At 38.9% G+C, this 18,113-nt stretch overlaps 1 non-coding gene across 1 annotated transcript; it reads right to left on the reverse strand.

Moving 5' to 3' along the window:
* Nucleotides 1–838: 838 nt before the first annotated feature.
* LOC121211525 (small nucleolar RNA R71) lies at nucleotides 839–945 on the reverse strand. The gene has a single exon (XR_005906749.1). It is a non-coding gene; the product is annotated as a small nucleolar RNA R71 (small nucleolar RNA).
* Between the last annotated feature and the right edge of the window lie 17,168 nt (nucleotides 946–18,113).

The following is an 18,113-nucleotide window of genomic DNA, read 5'->3' on the forward strand; positions in this document are numbered from 1 at the left end:
AAATTGTTATTTTGCTTATTTTGCTATAACTTAATTAATATAGTTCATAGTGATAACTCAACCATTTTAATCCATTCTGATCCCTGTGGAGACGATCTCACTTATCACTTTATTACTTGATTTGATGTGTATAATTAACATTCGCATTACATATTCACAGGCGAAAAGTTTTTGGCGTCATTTCCTGGGATCTGCAACTTGGTGAAATTTGGTTGTTATTATATATTTAGTTTTGTTACTTTTAGCTTACTTAGTTGTTTTTTTATTCTTTTTCAAGTTTGTTTCTAGTTTATGAGTGGAGGTATTCCCGAGAACGAAAAGTATTCTTTTGACCCAGAAATTGAGAGAACTTTGAGGAGAAGGAGAAAAGAATTGCAAGAAATGAAAAGGATTGGAAATGATCTAAGCAGAGAAGATCCGTTACATCTTAATGGTAGGGACACTGATATTCCTCATGTGATAGATGATAGAGACAAACCCATTAGAAAAATGTAGTACCAATCTTGGATGATTTGAATCTAGGAATTGTCAGGGCACATATTCAACCTTAGCATTTTGAGTTGAAACTAGTAATGTTTCAAATGCTACAAATAGTAGGATAGATTAATGGATTACCTACTGAAGATCTACGGCTACATTTAAGACTCTTTTTGGAGGTCTGTAAGTCATTCAGGTAACAAGGTGTTCCTGAAGATGCCCTGAGACTCAAGCTCTTTCCTTATTCATTGCAAGATCATGACAGAGCATGGTTGAATGCTTTACCGTCAAGAACAGTGGCACTTTGGAATGAACTTTTTTAGAGGTTTTGGTTAAGGTACTATCCTCAAAATATGATGTCAAATTAAGGAATGATATTACCTCTTTTTGGCAATCTGAGGATAGGACATTGTATGAAGCTTGGGAGCGATTCAAAAAATTAATTAAAAAATGCTCGATACATGGTTTCCAAGACTGGACGCTGATGGAAATGTTTTACAATGGATTAAATACACATACAAGAATGGTTATTGATGCATAATTTGCTGGATAAATCATATAATGAGGCATATGAGGTTCTGGAAAGGATAGCCAACAATGATTATCAATATCCGACTATAAGAATAGGGAATAATAAAGAGTTGTTGGAGCTATGAAGCTTGATGCGATCACTTCATTAACAGCTCAGGTATCATTCCTAAATAATATGATTAAAACAATAAAGAGACCAGCTGTAGTGTAAGAAATGAAAGCAACCGAGCTAACATGTGTTTATTGTGGAGAAGATCATATTTCTAATAAATGCCCATCAAACCCAGTGTAACACCTCTCACTCGTATTCAACGTCGGAATAGGGTTATGGAGATTACCGGACTTACAAAACAATTAAACATCCATTTAGCATACATTTTCTCAATTCAAGCATTCATCATTCAATTTTAATTAATTTATCCCTTATACGAGCCTATGAGGCCCTAAACATGCTTTGGGAGTGATTCGGGACTAAACTGGTAACTCAAAAAACTTTCACAAAACTTTGAAAATTTTTCTCAAAGTAGGGGACATACGCCCGTGTAGCCAGGCCATGTGTCTCACATGGCCACCAGACACGCCCATGTCACAAGCCATGTGGACATTCGAAATGGGAGCACATGGTTGTGTCCAAGTCCATGTCTGACCCTATGTAACTCTCTGACTTGGGTCACACAACCAACACACATTATCATGTGGCTAGCCTGTGTGCCCTAAACATGGCCATACACACCCTTGTGCCAGGCTGTGTACTAGGCCATGTCAAACCTGTAGGGTATACTGACTTATCCATATCCAAGTCACACGCCCGAGTGAGAGACCGTGTGAAGCATACTGGCTTGTTTTCAAATTCAACACCAAGGGAACATGGTCGTGTATCATGGTTATGTGTCACACACGGCTGAGAGACACGCGCGTGTCTCTACCGTTTGGACAAAAATAGGCTATTTACCAAGCCATCTTGCCACCCGTTTTGCACATACCTATTCAAGCTCAAACAGTACCATTTCAAGACACTAATATGCATCAAAATGCCATCAACCAATGTTCAAATCATACCATTTCTTTACCATCAATACCAATCACAAATATTCTATAATTTGCCATCTAATTTCATACCTAAATTCATATATACAATTCAACTAATTATACCCTTCCAATCATGCATTATCATGTACATATTCACAAGCATAAAGATTCCCAAATATCAATCCTTTACCATTCAAATTACCTAATATCATTAAGCATCATAAATCCAACTTCAAACACACAAATTAAGTCAATTACCAAACTCAAAACAAAACCATTTGCATATTTATAAACATCATTAAATTCATCACCGCAAGCCAACTCAAATGGCCAAAATACATTGTCATCACATACTAAAATGAATCAAGCCTATACATGCCATATACCAAATATACACACTTCAAAAATACCAAAATAGATGTTCGATAGTGTGATGAAGTCCCTGACAATCCTCGGATCCGAGCTAGCTTCAAAATACTATAAAACATAGAAAAATAAACAAAGTAAGCTATAAAGCTTAGTAAGTTCGTATGTAAATATGAAATAATCTCAACAATCATTAGCACTTCAAAACGGATAACATAATTAACATTTAAAGCATCAATAAATGAGCTAACATAAATTTTAACCATATCAAACTCATAAGGCCTCAACTTTTTATAACTTGTTACCTGAATAGTTTTCAGTACATATTTGTACTGATACATATCTATTTATCACCAACTTTCTTACCAAATCACTTCGACCTTATAAATGTTTACGATACAAGTACTTCGATTTTTTGATGCCATAGTCCAACTATGGTCTTACACATACATTGCCAAGGCCCTGTCGTGGTCTTACATTCACATGCCATAACTCGATTATGGTCTTATTATCTGATTTGCCATAGCCCAGCTATGGTCTTATTCAACAATTCGTCCATTTAAACAGTACATTTCAATTAAGTTCTACACATTTAACCATAGGATAAATACAATCTCAATACCATCCATCCATTGAATAAATACACATTTAATTTCAAATATACGAACTTACCTCATGTACGGAAATGACGAAACAGACTAACTATTCAATTCCTTTGTTTTTTCCCCGATCTAAGTCTGAATTCCTCTTTTCTTAATCTATAAGTAATCAAAATCAACTTATTTATTATTCTACTTATTCAATTCAATCCAAAACAGATATTAGGGCTATTTTACACATTTGACCCTAAACTTTCACATTTTTACAATTTAGTCCTTATTTCACAAAATCACAAATTCATGAAATTCAGACTAACCCATGGTAGCTGAATTACCAATATACCCCTATCAGCCTATATTTTTCATTTATTTCACATTTTAACACTAACTTTACACATTTCTCAATTTAATCCCTATTTTGCATTTTCACTAAAAAAACATTACAAAACTTGTGTAACTAACATCAAATATTCATAATCTATCATTAAACATCAAAATAATAATATAGTCATCAATGGAAACATTCAAAATCTTTAATAGTTTTGCAAATTAGTCCCTGGGCTAGCTAGTACTAGATGTAACGATCACAAAAACATAGAAATCATTAAAAACTGAGAAAAAAAGGACTTATAATTAGATCATGAAGGGGCCAAATATAACAAACCCTAAAATGGTTTTCTTCCTCTCCAAAATTCGGCAATTGAAAGAAAGATGGACAACATTTTGATTTTTTTTTGTTTTAATTAACCTTTATTAACTAATTTACTAAAATAACCTTATTAATATAACTTGAAAGTCATTTAATGGTTGTCCAAAATTTTCCACTCATCTTTCAAATGGTTTAATTACCATTTAAGGCCACCATATTTAAAAACCAAAGCTATTTGACACCTTTAGCTAATACAATAGCACTTTTGCATTTTACATGATTTAGTCCTTTTTCTTAAATTGAGCAATTAAACAGTAAAATTTCTTAACAAAATTTTCACACCAATATGATATCATACTGTAAACATTAAAATAATAATTAAATAATTATTTTGACTTTGGTTTTGTGGTTCCAAAACCATTGTTTCGATTTGACCAAAACCAAGCTGTTACAACTCTCCCCCTTAGGGATTTTCGTCCCCGAAAATCTTACCAGTGAATAGGTTAGGGTACTGTTTTCTAATAGTTTCCTTGGGCTCCCATGTAGCCTCTTCACAACGTGACGTTGCCACAAAACTTTCACTAAATCTATGTGTTTATTTCTCAATTCTTTAACCTCTAGAGCTAGAATTCTGACTTGTTCTTCCTTGTACGTCATATCAGGTTGAATTTCAATCTCAGACAGAGAAATCACATGTGATAGATCAGATTTATACCGATGTAGCATCGATACATGAAACACGTTGTGGATCTTTTCTAACTCTGATGGTAGAGATAACCGATATGCTATTGGCCCTATTCTTTCAATGATCTCATACGGCCCGCTGAATCTTGGACTCAATTTGCCTTTACGACCAAATCAAAGTTTTTTCTTCCACGGATATACTTTCAGAAACACTTTTTCACTGATCTGAAATTCAATGTCTTTTCATTTTAGATCCACATATGTTTTTTTTCGATCAGAAGCTGCTTTCAAACTGTCGCGAATTGCTTTCACTTTTTCTTCAGTTTCTCTAACAAATCAACCCCGTGAATCTGTTTCTCCCTAAGCTTAGTCCAATACAATGGAGTTCGGCATTTGGGACCATACAAAGCTTCGTATGTGCCATCTTTATGCTCGATTGAAAGCTGTTATTATACGCAATTCAACTAGCGGCAAAAATTTCTCCTGTTGCCTTCAAACTCCAAAACACAACATCGTAGCATATCTTCAAGAATCTGAATTACTCTTTCAAACTGACCGTCGGTTTGCGGATGAAAAGCTGTACTAAAATTCAACTTCGTACCTAGAGCTTCTTGTAGTTTCTTCCAAAGTCGTGATGTAAATCTCAGATCTCTATCTGAAATAATCGAAACTGGCACCCCGTGCAATCTAACGATTTCAGAAATATACAAATCAGCCAATTTAGCAAGTGAAAAATCAGTACGTACAGGAATGAAATGTGCATATTTCGTTAATCTATCAAAGACAACCCAAACTACATCTTTCTTTTTCGGAGACAGGGGCACTCCGATACGAAATCCATCGTAACTCTATCTCATTTCCACTCAGGCATCATCACTGGCTGAAGTAGTCCCGACGGTACTTGATATTCGGCTTTAACTTGTTGACAAACTAAACATCTCGATACAAACTCTGAAATGTCTTGTTCCATACCTAACCACCAATATAACTATTTCAAATCGTTGTACACTTTAGTGCTTCCCGGATGTATGAATAAACAACCACTATTTGCTTCGTTTAAAATCTTCTGAATAAGCTTGGGATTTCTAGGTATGCAAATTCTACCTCGGAACATCAAACAATCATCAGATCCGATTTGGAACTCTGAATCAGGAATCGACTCACACTGAACTCATTTAACTTGCAATTCTTTATCACATTTCTGAGCTTTACCGATTTGCTGAAGAAATAATGGTCTTGCTTTCAACTCAGCTACAATCGAACCGTCATTAAACAAAGCTAACTGTGTATTCATCGCATTCAAAGCAAATAATGATTTTCTACTCAAAGCATCAGCAACTACATTTGCTTTCCAAGATGGTAATCAATTACTAGCTCATACTCTTTCAGCAATTCAAGCCATCTTCGTTGTCGCAAATTCAAGTCTCTCAGTCATTAAATATTTTAAGCTCTTGTGATATGTATAAATGTGGCATTTCTCACCAAACAAGTGATGTAGCCAAATCTTTAATGCAAACACAATCGAGGCCAACTTTAAATCGTGCGTCGGATAATTCTTTTCATGCGGCTTCAACTGTCTAGAAGCATAATCTATTACTTTGCCTTCCTATATCAATACTAAACCCAAATCGTTCAATAACGCATCACTGTAAATTACAAATTCTTTACCCGACTCAGGCTGTACTAACACTGGTGCTACTGTTAATAACGCTTTCCATTGTTTGAAACTTTGTTGACATTTCTCAAACCATTCGAACTTTACATCTTTCTAAAGTAATCGAGTATCGATGTTGCAATCATAGAAAATCCTTTCAAAAAATGTCAGTAATAGCTAGCTAGTCCCAAAAAACTTCTAACCTCGGATACATTTCTAGGTGGTTTCCAGTCAATAACTGCAAATATCTTGCTTGGATCAACTCGAATGCCATCCACTGAGACAATATGTCCCATAAATCTGACTTCCTGGAGCCAAAACTCGTATTTACTGAATTTAACATAAAGTTGCTTATCTTTCAAGGTTTGCAACACAATCCTCAAATGCTTGGCATGCTCAAACTCATCTCGTGAATAGATTAGAATGTCATCAATGAACATAACAACAAATCTGTCTAAATACAGTCTAAATATCCGATTCATCAAATCCATAAAAATGGCAAGAGCATTAGTTAGTCCAAAAGGCATAACAAGAATTCATAATGTCTGTACCTCATTCTGAACACAGTTTTCGGCACATCCAAGTCTTTAACTCGCAACTGATAATAACCAGATCTCAAGTCAATCTTTGAAAACACCGTTGCACCATTCAACTGATCAAAGAAATCATCAATTCTTGGTAGTGGATATTTATTCTTGATTTTCACTTTGTTGAACCGTCGATAGTCTATACACATTCTTATAGAACTATCTTTTTTCTTTACAAACAACACTGGAGCACCCCAGGATGAGAAACTCAGTCTTGCGAATCATCTATCAGTTAATTGTTGCAACTGAGCTTTCAACTCTATCGGAGCCATTCTGTAGGAGCTATCGATATCAGTGAAGTTCACGATACTAAATCAATAACAAATTCAACCTCTATGATCAGTGGCAAAGCTGATAACTCTTCTGGAAACACATGTGGGTACTCGTAAACAACTAGTACTAATTCAATCTTTGTTTCTGACACTTTTGTATCAAGTACATATTCAAGATATGCATTGCATCCCCTTTCCACATATTTCTGAGCTAACATCGACGAAATTACAGCTGGTTAACCCTCCAAATCATTTGATTCGACTTGGAGAGTTTCATTATTCTGATATTTCAACTCAGTTTTCTTTCTTCTGCAATTTACTACTGCATCATGCAATGTCAACCAGTCCATACCCAAAATAACATCAAACTCATCAAATAGCAACAACATCAAATCAGCCATAAAACAGTAACCCCGAGTCATTAATGGACAATTCTTGCAAAATTTATCAACCAAGACATATTTGCCTAAGAGGTTCAACACTTTTATAACAAACTTAGTAGAATCAACAAGTAAATTCTTACTAGTGTGACAGCCCAAAGTTGACCCTAGTCGGGAAGTGGTTTCGGGACCGCTAAACCGAGTCACCGAAATGTTTGAATGTGATACTTATTGTGTAGAATATGTAATTATGAATGTGTGAAAATTTCAAGCTTCAATTTGGTTGATTTCATGTGAATTTAGTCAATAGGACTTATGTGAGAAAATTCTAAAATGTGATAGGTCAATGTGTGAGGACCTATTAGTGCATGTGGACAAAGGGGGGGACTTGCATGTCAAATTCCCCCCCTAAAGAGTAGTGGTCGGCCATGACAAGGAAGGATGGGTAAAACATGTCATGAAACATGTTTTGTTAGTGGAAGAATAAAATAAGGAGTATGGGTAATAAAGAAATGGAAAACAAAAGAAAAAAAATGTGTGTGTAGTGTTTGTCCCCCCATTGCCGTGAGCTAAACAAGAGAAAGGGGGAATTTTGTTCATCCTTTTCTCATCTTCATGCTTGCCAAAAACTAGAAAGAAAAACAAAGAAAAATTTTCTCATCCTTTGGTTCATCCTTGGCCAAAAATTTTAAGGAGGAAAGAAGAAGAAAGGTGAAGAGATTCGGCCATGCATGTAGCTAGGCTAAGGTATGTTTGATGATGTTCCATGAGAGGCATGCATGTTTTAGTTGTTAGCTTGAGTTCTACCTAACCCATGGTCTAAATCTTGCTATGTGATGGAAATGGCACTTGACCATGGATGAATCATTCTTGGTTGATGTTTGATGTTGTGGTGATGAGGCATGAGGATGAGTTAAGATTCGGCCTAGGTGGAGGTTGTGTTAATGCCATTGCATGCAAAATATGAAGCTTGTTAATGATGCATGTGATGATGGCTTGATGATTCTTGAACCTCCTTTTTAGCATTTTTTGTTGTGTGAGCACATATGTGCATTGGTTGCTAAATGGAGAAGAATCGGCTAGCAAGATGTGTGCTAAGGCCGAATGTAACTTTGCATGTTAATGAGCAATGCATGTGTTAAATTGATGAAAAGGGGGAGGATGCTTTACTAGTGTGTACATGTGTGTATTAAGTGTTGAAATCGACCCCAAAAATGGACATGCATATTCGGTCAAGGGCAAGAAATTAGCTAATATGTGGTGTTGATGCATGATTTTTGCATGTATGAGACTTTAATGTCTAATGTATAAATATGGGCTAAGTGCCTTGTGTTCATCTTTTGATGCCTAAAATGATGAAATCAATTTATTTGTTTGATTAAGCTCTAGAGCAAAGGGGAAATAAAACCGATAAAGGGAAGGAAAAAGTGGTTGAATAGCTAGCGGAATCGTTCGACAACACCCGAGGTAAGTTCTTGAGTAAGAGAGCTTAAATTTCGATGTGATTAAATCATGCTCTATGTGTGGCTATTGAGCCGAATGTGCAAGGACAATATGTGCCTTGTGTTTGAGTTTCGTAAACGAAAATGAAATATGAATGTGCTATGAATTATTGTTAGATGTGCATGATTAATTGAATGCTGTCCGGGCTAAGTCCCGAAGGCTTTGTGCTAAGTGAATATATCCGGATTAAGATCCGAAGGCCTTTGTGCGAGATACTAAATCCGGGTTAAGTCCCGAAGGCATTCGTGCGAGTTATTAAATCCGGGTTAAGTCCCGAAGGCATTCGTGCGAGTTATTAAATCCGGGTTAAGTCCCGAAGGCATTCGTGCGAGTTGTTAAATCCGGGTTATATCCCGAAGGCATTGTGTGAGTTACTAAAACCGGGCTATGTCCCGAAGGCATTTGAACGAGGAGCTATATCCGGTTAAATCCCGAAGGTACGTGATTTGGTAATGAATGAGCTTGCTGTAAAATTCCAGCGAATACTCGAAAAACATCCCAATATGGGGATATGTTACGTATGTGTTGAATTTAATCGAGCCCTTACAAATAAATGTTCGCTCAGTTGATAAACGAGCTACCGGCCTTCGGCCAAGTTAGTTTATTGTGTATGTACATAAGGGTTGTTAATGTTGTGAAGCAAGTTTGATATCGGTAAATTGTGTATTATGAAATATTCCGTTTAGCTAAACGTGTGCTATTCTTTGTGCATGCTGGAATTCCTTGCTCAAACTTACTAAGCATAAATTGCTTACTCGTTACATTGCTCCTCTGTTTTATAGATTTTTGGTTCTCCAGCTATCGGACTCGGGATCTTGAAGTCGAAGTCGCCCACACTATCAAAGGCTCTTTTGGGTACTATTTTGGTTGAATTTTGTTATGGCATGTATAGGACTACCCATTGTTGTCTTTCGAGTACTTTATGAAATGTATAAGTGTACAGCCATGCGAAGATGGCTTGTAGAAGTGGAGTATGGCATTAGACCATTCGTATTTATGAATGTATAGATGGTTTCATGATGTAACTATGTTGGAATGGAAGTGTTGAGCAAATGATCAGCCACTAGAATGGCTAAGTATGATCATATGTGGGCTTATGTATGACAAGGCCCTAGTTGGTCCATGAAACCCCAAATTAGGTAAGGTTCACTTTGAAAACAGAAGCTGATAGCAGCAGTGGTGTGGATTGGAAAAATCACAAGAATTCGTATGAGTGGAATTAAATAGTGAATAAATTATGTAATCGAACCTTGATGAATCTACTTTCATATGGAAGTAACGAAACAATTATAGGAACAGTAAAGAAAGAGATATTCGGGTTCTTGTGGAACAGGGCCAGAACAGTTTCTGGATTCACTGTTCCGCCTTTGGAAATTCACTATAAATTGACCAGAGATAATTAGGGGTCATACCATATATGTATGGATTCCTCTCTGAGTCTAGTTTCCATAGAAACAAACGGCATCAGTATTGAAGCTCTGTGCAGAGAGATATCCCAGTCGTAATGGGAAAAGGTCAGTGTAGTCGACCCCTGTAACATGGGAGACTTTGACTAATAAACTGTACTAGTTGGCCCGACCAAAAATTCTAGAAAAAAATCCATAGGTGGGGACATGAGTCTAGTTTCAGGGAAAAATCACAAAACTGATTTTTGAGTTGTGAAACTCAAGATATGATTTTTGAAGCGACTAGTACTCAGACTGGGCAGTGTCTGGAAAAATTTTTCAAAGTTTGTTAACATCTCGTGTCCGACTCCGGTGTCGGTCTCGGGTTCGGGGTGTTACATTTTATTGGTATCAGAGCTACGGTTTAGTCGATTCTAGGACTACCGTAATGTTTTGGGTCTAGCTATACATGCCATTTTATGTGATTACTTGATAGTGTGGTGATTTCCGACAATTGTAAATGTGTTTATTTATAGTAATGGATCCCGATCGTGACCGAGAGGTAGCTGATGATCTTGAGAGTGTAGCGCCTGCTCCCGCACAAGGGACAGTGCCGGCAAACTCTCAACCTAATGCTAGTAATCAGAATGATGAAGCTAGACAAGCATTCTATAGCGTGATGAATGATTGGTTTAACCAATACATTCGAACTAATATGGCTGTTCCACAACCTCCATTCCCGAACAAATACTACCCCCGCACCTACAATACCACCGGTAACGGACCAAATAAGGTCAAATAAGCCCCCAGTTGACAGAATCCGAAAACATGGGGCTACTGAATTTAAGGCTATGGATAGCGATGATGCCGAGCAAGCTGAATTTTGGCTGGACAACACTATCCGGGTACTCGATGAGCTATCTTGTACACCCGATGAATGCCTAAAGTGTGCTATCTCCTTGCTACGTGATTCTGCCTACTATTGGTGGAGTACTCTGACTTCTATTGTGCCCCGAGAGCAAGTAACTTGGGAGTTTTTCCAAACTGAGTTTCGGAAAAAGTATATCAGTCAGAGATTTGTTGATCAAAAACGGAAGGAATTTCTTGAGCTTAAGCAAGGCTCCATGTCGGTTACTGATTACGAGCGAAAATTTGTTAGACTTAGCAAATACGCTCGGGAATGTGTTTCGTCCGAAGCTGTTATGTGTAAACGCTTCGAGGATGGGCTGAATGAAGATATAAAAATGTTCGTTGGTGTTCTTGAAATACAAGAGTTCGTGGTACTTGTTGAACGAGCTTGTAAAGCCGAAGAGCTTAGAAAAGAAAAGCAAAGAGTTGATGAGGGAACTGGAGAGTTTCGTAAAACATCCTCGGGGAGGTCTCTTCAACAGACATCGAAGAGATTTCGAGATGATGCGGGCCAGTTTAGAGGCACTTCGGGCCTTTTTGGACGAGATCGTGATCGACCCCCTGTGGGTACACGAGGCACTTCGGTCGCCAGTGTTGGGAATGAACGTCGAGACAGGACGAAATGCCGATATTGTGGTAAATGGCATTCGGGGAGTTGTAGATTTCCTGACCGCTCCTGTTACAAATGCGGATCAGTGGACCACTTCATTAAAGATTGCCCGAGGTTGTCGGGACAGAATGCAAATCAGAGTGGGAGACCGGGTGCTACCACTGCTCGAGGTAGACCATCTGGAAATATGGGCAATGCTGGTGGTGGTCAGAGAGGATCTAGAGATGATATAACCAGATCCGAAGCCCGTGCGCCTGCTAGAGCTTATGCTATACGTGCCCGCGAGGATGCTTCTTCGCCTGATGTTATTACCGGTACATTCACCCTCTTTGATACTAATGTAATTGCTTTGATTGACCCCGGTTCTACTCATTCTTACATATGTGAAACCTTAGCATCCAGTAAGACTTTACCTATTGAGTCTACTGAGTTCGTAATTCGGGTGTCAAATCCCTTGGGTCGTTACGTGCTTGTCGACAAAGTGTGTAAGAAATGTCCCCTGGAAATTCGAGGTTCCTGTTTCCCGGCGAACTTGATGCTCTTGCCGTTTGATGAATTTGATGTTATCCTTGGTTTGGATTGGTTGACCGCGCATGATGCGATTGTGAATTGCAAGAGCAAGACTATTGATTTGAGATGCGCAAATAACGAAGTAGTCCGAATTGAGTCTGCGGACTTAGAGGGGATGCCAGCTGTAATATCAGCAATGTTGGCACAGAAATATGTAAGAAAAGGGTGCGAAGCATACCTTGCGTATGTACTTGGTGACAAAGAATTAGAAAAGAAACCCGAATCTGTGCCGGTGGTTTGTGAATACTCGGATGTTTTTCTGGAAGAATTACCGGGTTTACCACCTGTTCGGGAGGTAGAGTTTGGTATTGAGCTTGTACCTGGGACTACGCCGATTTCGATAGCTCCGTATCGTATGGCACCAACTGAGTTAAAGGAGTTGAAAGCTCAGTTGCAAGAACTGACGGATAGAGGTTTCGCTCGACCAAGTTTCTCACCTTGGGGTGCACCAGTATTGTTCGTGAAAAAGAAGGACGGAACCATGAGGTTGTGCATTGACTATCGTCAGCTGAATAAAGTGACGATAAAGAACAAATATCCGTTGCCGTGCATCGATGATTTGTTCGACCAACTGAAGGGAGCCTCAGTGTTCTCAAAAATAGATTTGAGATCGGGCTATTATCAGTTGCGAATTCGAGATCCAGATATTCCCAAAACTGCCTTCAGAACGAGATATGGTCACTACGAATTCTTAGTGATGCCGTTTGGGCTCACTAATGCCCCTGCGGTATTTATGGATTTGATGAATCGGATCTTCAGACCGTATTTGGATCAGTTCGTAGTTGTGTTCATTGATGACATTTTGGTCTATTCAAGAGATGAGACCGAACATGCTGAGCATCTGAGGCTAGTGCTGCAAATTTTGCGGGATAAGCAGTTATATGCTAAGTTCAGTAAGTGTGAGTTCTGGTTAAGAGAGGTTAGCTTCTTGGGTCATGTGGTATCCGCGTCGGGTATTCGAGTTGACCCGAATAAAATTTCAGCCATACTTGACTGGAAACCTCCGAGAAATGTTACTGAAGTTCGGAGCTTTTTGGGGCTCGCCGGTTATTACCGACGATTTGTGAAAGGTTTCTCGATGATAGCCACACCAATGACGAAGCTACTTCAAAAGGATGTTAAGTTCGAGTGGACGGAGAAATGTCAGAAAAGTTTCGACCAACTGAAAACTCATTTGACTGAAGCTCCAATTTTGGTGCAACCCGAATCAGGTAAAGAGTTTGTCATTTATAGTGACGCATCCCTACTTGGGTTGGGTTGCGTATTGATGCAAGAAGGTCGAGTCGTGGCCTATGCGTCGAGACAATTGAAGCCACACGAGAGGAATTATCCGACCCATGATCTCGAACTAGCTGCCATCGTGTTTGCTTTAAAAATATGGCGACATTATCTGTTTGGTGAGAAGTGCCATGTATTTTCGGATCACAAAAGTCTCAAATATTTGATGACTCAACGAGACTTGAATCTGCGACAAAGACGTTGGCTTGAGTTGTTGAAAGATTACGAGCTTGTCATTGATTACCACCCGGAAAGGCTAACGTGGTTGCGGACGCCTTAAGCCGGAAGTCATTGTTTGCTTTACGAGCGATGAACGTGCATTTGTCTGTTCTACCAGACAGTGTGTTAGTAGCTGAATTAAAAGCTAAACCATTATTGACTCACCAAATTCGTGAAGCTCAGAAAGTCGATGATGAATTGGTTGCAAAACGGGCTAAGTGTTTTCCGAACGAGGAATCGGAGTTTCAAATTGATGATGATGATTGTTTGAGGTTTAGAAATCGTTTGTGTGTTCCAAGGAATTCGGAACTCATTTCGATGATTCTGAACGAAGCCCATTGTAGCCGAATGTCAATTCACCCGGGGAGTACGAAAATGTACAATGATTTGAAACGTCAATTTTGGTGGCATGGTATGAAACGGGACATCTCTGACTTTGTTTCGAGATGTTTAATATGTCAACAAGTGAAAGCGGAACATCAAGTGCCTTCAGGATTACTCCAGCCGATCATGATACCCGAGTGGAAATGGGATCGAGTCACAATGGACTTTGTGTCCGGACTGCCCTTGTCAGCAAGTAAGAAGGATGCGATATGGGTTATTGTTGATAGACTGACTAAGTCGGCTCATTTCATCCCCGTACGTACAGATTTTTCATTGGAGAACTAGCTGAATTGTACGTTTATCAAATTGTGAGATTACACGGGGTACCTGTTTCTATCGTGTCGGATAGAGATCCGAGATTCACCTCACGATTTTGGAAGAAATTGCAAGAAGCTCTAGGTACCAAGCTGCATTTTAGCACTGCTTTTCACCCCAAACCGATGGTCAATCCGAGAGGATAATTCAGATACTTGAGGATATGTTGAGATGTTGCATCCTCGAGTTCAGTAGTTCATGGGAACGGTATTTACCTTTGATTGAATTCGCTTACAACATAGTTTTCAATCAAGTATTAAGATGGCACCTTATGAGGCTTTGTACGGTCGTAAATGCCGTACACCATTGTTTTGGACCGAGCTCGGTGAAAGCAAAATTTTCGGAGTTGATTTGATTAGAGATGCTGAACAGAAAGTAAAGGTAATCCGTGAAAGTCTGAAGGTATCCACGGATCGTCAGAAATTGTACGCAGATTTGAAACGAAAAGACATCGAGTATCAGGTGGGAGACAAAGTGTTCCTTAAGGTTTCACCTTGGAAAAAGATACTCAGGTTCGGCCGTAAGGGCAAGTTGAGCCCAAGATTCATTGGGCCGTACGAAATCTCCGAACGAGTTGGTCCGGTTGCGTATAGATTGATTTGCCCCGGAGCTTGAAAAGATTCATGACGTCTTTCATGTTTCGATGCTTCGACGCTATCGATCTGATCCATCGCACATAATTAGCCCATCGGAGGTTGAAATTCAAGTCGACATGAGCTATGAAGAAGAACCGATGCGTATCTAGCTCGTGAAGTGAAGGAGTTGCGAAACAAAGAGTTCCGCTAGTAAAGGTGTTATGGCTCAAACTCGGGATCGAGGAAGCTACTTGGGAGACCGAGAGCTCGATGAAAGAACGATACCCAAACCTATTTACCGGTAAGATTTTCGGGGACGAATATTTCTTAAGTGGGGGAGAGTTGTGACAGCCCAAAGTTGACCCTAGTCGGGAAGTGGTTTCGGGACCGCTAAACCGAGTCATCGAAATGTTTGAATGTGATACTTATTGTGTAGAATATGTAATTATGAATGTGTGAAAATTTCAAGCTTCAATTTGGTTGATTTCATGTGAATTTAGTCAATAGGACTTATGTGAGAAAATTCTAAAATGTGATAGGTCAATGTGTGAGGACCTATTAGTGCATGTGGACAAAGGGGGGACTTGCATGTCAATTCCCCCCCTAAAGAGTAGTGGCCGGCCATGACAAGGAAGGATGGGTAAAACATGTCATGAAACATGTTTTGTTAGTGGAAGAATAAAATAAGGAGTATGGGTAATAAAGAAATGGAAAACAAAAGAAAAAAATGTGTGTGTAGTGTTTGTCCCCCCATTGCCGTGAGCTAAACAAGAGAAAGGGGGAATTTTGTTCATCCTTTTCTCATCTTCATGCTTGCCAAAAACTAGAAAGAAAAACAAAGAAAAATTTTCTCATCCTTTGGTTCATCCTTGGCCAAAAATTTTAAGGAGGAAAGAAGAAGAAAGGTGAAGAGATTCGGCCATGCATGTAGCTAGGCTAAGGTATGTTTGATGATGTTCCATGAGAGGCATGCATGTTTTAGTTGTTAGCTTGAGTTCTACCTAACCCATGGTCTAATCTTGCTATGTGATGGAAATGGCACTTGACCATGGATGAATCATTCTTGGTTGATGTTTGATGTTGTGGTGATGAGGCATGAGGATGAGTTAAGATTCGGCCTAGGTGGAGGTTGTGTTAATGCCATTGCATGCAAATATGAAGCTTGTTATGATGCATGTGATGATGCTTGATGATTTGACCTTTTTTAGCTTTTTTTGTGTGGCAATATGTGCATGGTTGCTAATGGAGAAGAATCGGCTAGCAAGATGTGCTAAGGCGAATGTAACTTGCATGTTAATGAGCAATGCATGTGTTAAATTGATGAAAAGGGGGAGGATGCTTTACTAGTGTGTACATGTGTGTATTAAGTGTTGAAATCGACCCCAAAAATGGACATGCATATTCGGTCAAGGGCAAGAAATTAGCTAATATGTGGTGTTGATGCATGATTTTTGCATGTATGAGACTTTAATGTCTAATGTATAAATATGGGCTAAGTGCTTGTGTTCATCTTTGATGCCTAAATGATGAAATCAATTATTGTTTGATTAAGCTCTAGAGCAAAGGGGAAATAAAACCGATAAAGGGAAGGAAAAGTGGTTGAATAGCTAGCGGAATCGTTCGACAACACCCGAGGTAAGTTCTTGAGTAAGAGAGCTTAAATTTCGATGTGATTAAATCATGCTCTATGTGTGGCTATGAGCCGAATGTGCAAGGACAATATGTGCCTTGTGTTTGAGTTTCGTAAACGAAAATGAAATATGAATGTGCTATGAATTATGTTAGATGTGCATGATTAATTGAATGCTGTCCGGGCTAAGTCCCGAAGGCTTTTGCTAAGTGAATATATCCGGATTAAGATCGAAGGCCTTTGTGCGAATACTAATCCGGTTAAGTCCCGAAGGCATTCGTGCGGTTATTAATCCGGGTTAGTCCGAAGGCATTCGTGCGAGTTATTAATCGGGTTAAGTCCGAAGCATTCGTGCGAGTTGTTAATCCGGGTTATCCAAGCATTGTGTAGTCTAACCGGCTATGTCGAGGATTGAAGAGCTATCCGGTAAATCCGAGGTACGTGATGGTAATGAATGAGCTTGCTGTAAATTCAGCGAATACTCGAAACCATTGGGGATTGTTCGTAGTGTTGATTTAATCGGCCTTACAATAAATTCGCTCAGTGATAACGAGCTACCGGCTTCGGCCAAGTTAGTTATTGGTATGTACATAAGGTTGTTAATGTTGTGAAGCAAGTTTGATATCGGTAAATTGCGTATTATGAAATATTCCGTTAGCTAAACGTGTGCTATTCTTTGTGCATGCTGGAATTCCTTGCTCAAACTTACTAAGCATAATTGCTTACTCGTTACATTGCTCCTCTGTTTTATAGATTTTGGTTCTCCAGCTATCGGACTCGGGATCTTGAAGTCGAAGTCGCCCACACTATCAAAGGCTCTTTTGGGTACTATTTTGGTTGAATTTTGTTATGGCATGTATGACACCCATTGTTTTTTCGAGGTACTTTATGAAATGTATAAGTGTACAGCCATGCGAAGATGGCTTGTGAAGTGGGAGTATGGCATAAAGACCATTCGTATTTATGAATGTATAGATGGTTTCATGATGTAACTATGTTGGAATGGAGTGTTGAGCAAATGATCACCACTAGAATGGCTAAGTATGATTCATATGTGGGCTTTAGTGTATGACAAGGCCCTAGTTGGTCCATGAAACCCAAATTAGGTAAGTTTCACTTGAAAACAAACTGATAGCAGCAGTGGTGTGGATTGGAAAAATCACAAGAATCGTAGGAGTGGAATTAAATAGTAGAATAAATTATGTAATCGAACCTTGATGAATCTATTTCATGATGGAAGTAACGAAACAATTATAGGAACAGTACAGAAAGAGATATTCGGTTTTGTGGACAGGCCAAAACAGTTCTGGATTCCTGTTCGCCTTTGGAAATTCACTATAAATTGACCAAGGATATTGGGTCATACCATATATGTATGGATTCCTCTCTAGTCTAGTTTCCATAGAACAACGGCATCAGTATTGAAGCTCTGTGCAGAGAGATATCCCAGTCGTAATGGGAAAAGGTCAGTGTAGTCCGACCCCTGTAACATGGGAGACTTTGACTA

The sequence above is a fragment of the Gossypium hirsutum genome, chromosome A12, assembly GCF_007990345.1.
Source record: "Gossypium hirsutum isolate 1008001.06 chromosome A12, Gossypium_hirsutum_v2.1, whole genome shotgun sequence".
Taxonomy (NCBI): domain Eukaryota; kingdom Viridiplantae; phylum Streptophyta; class Magnoliopsida; order Malvales; family Malvaceae; genus Gossypium; species Gossypium hirsutum.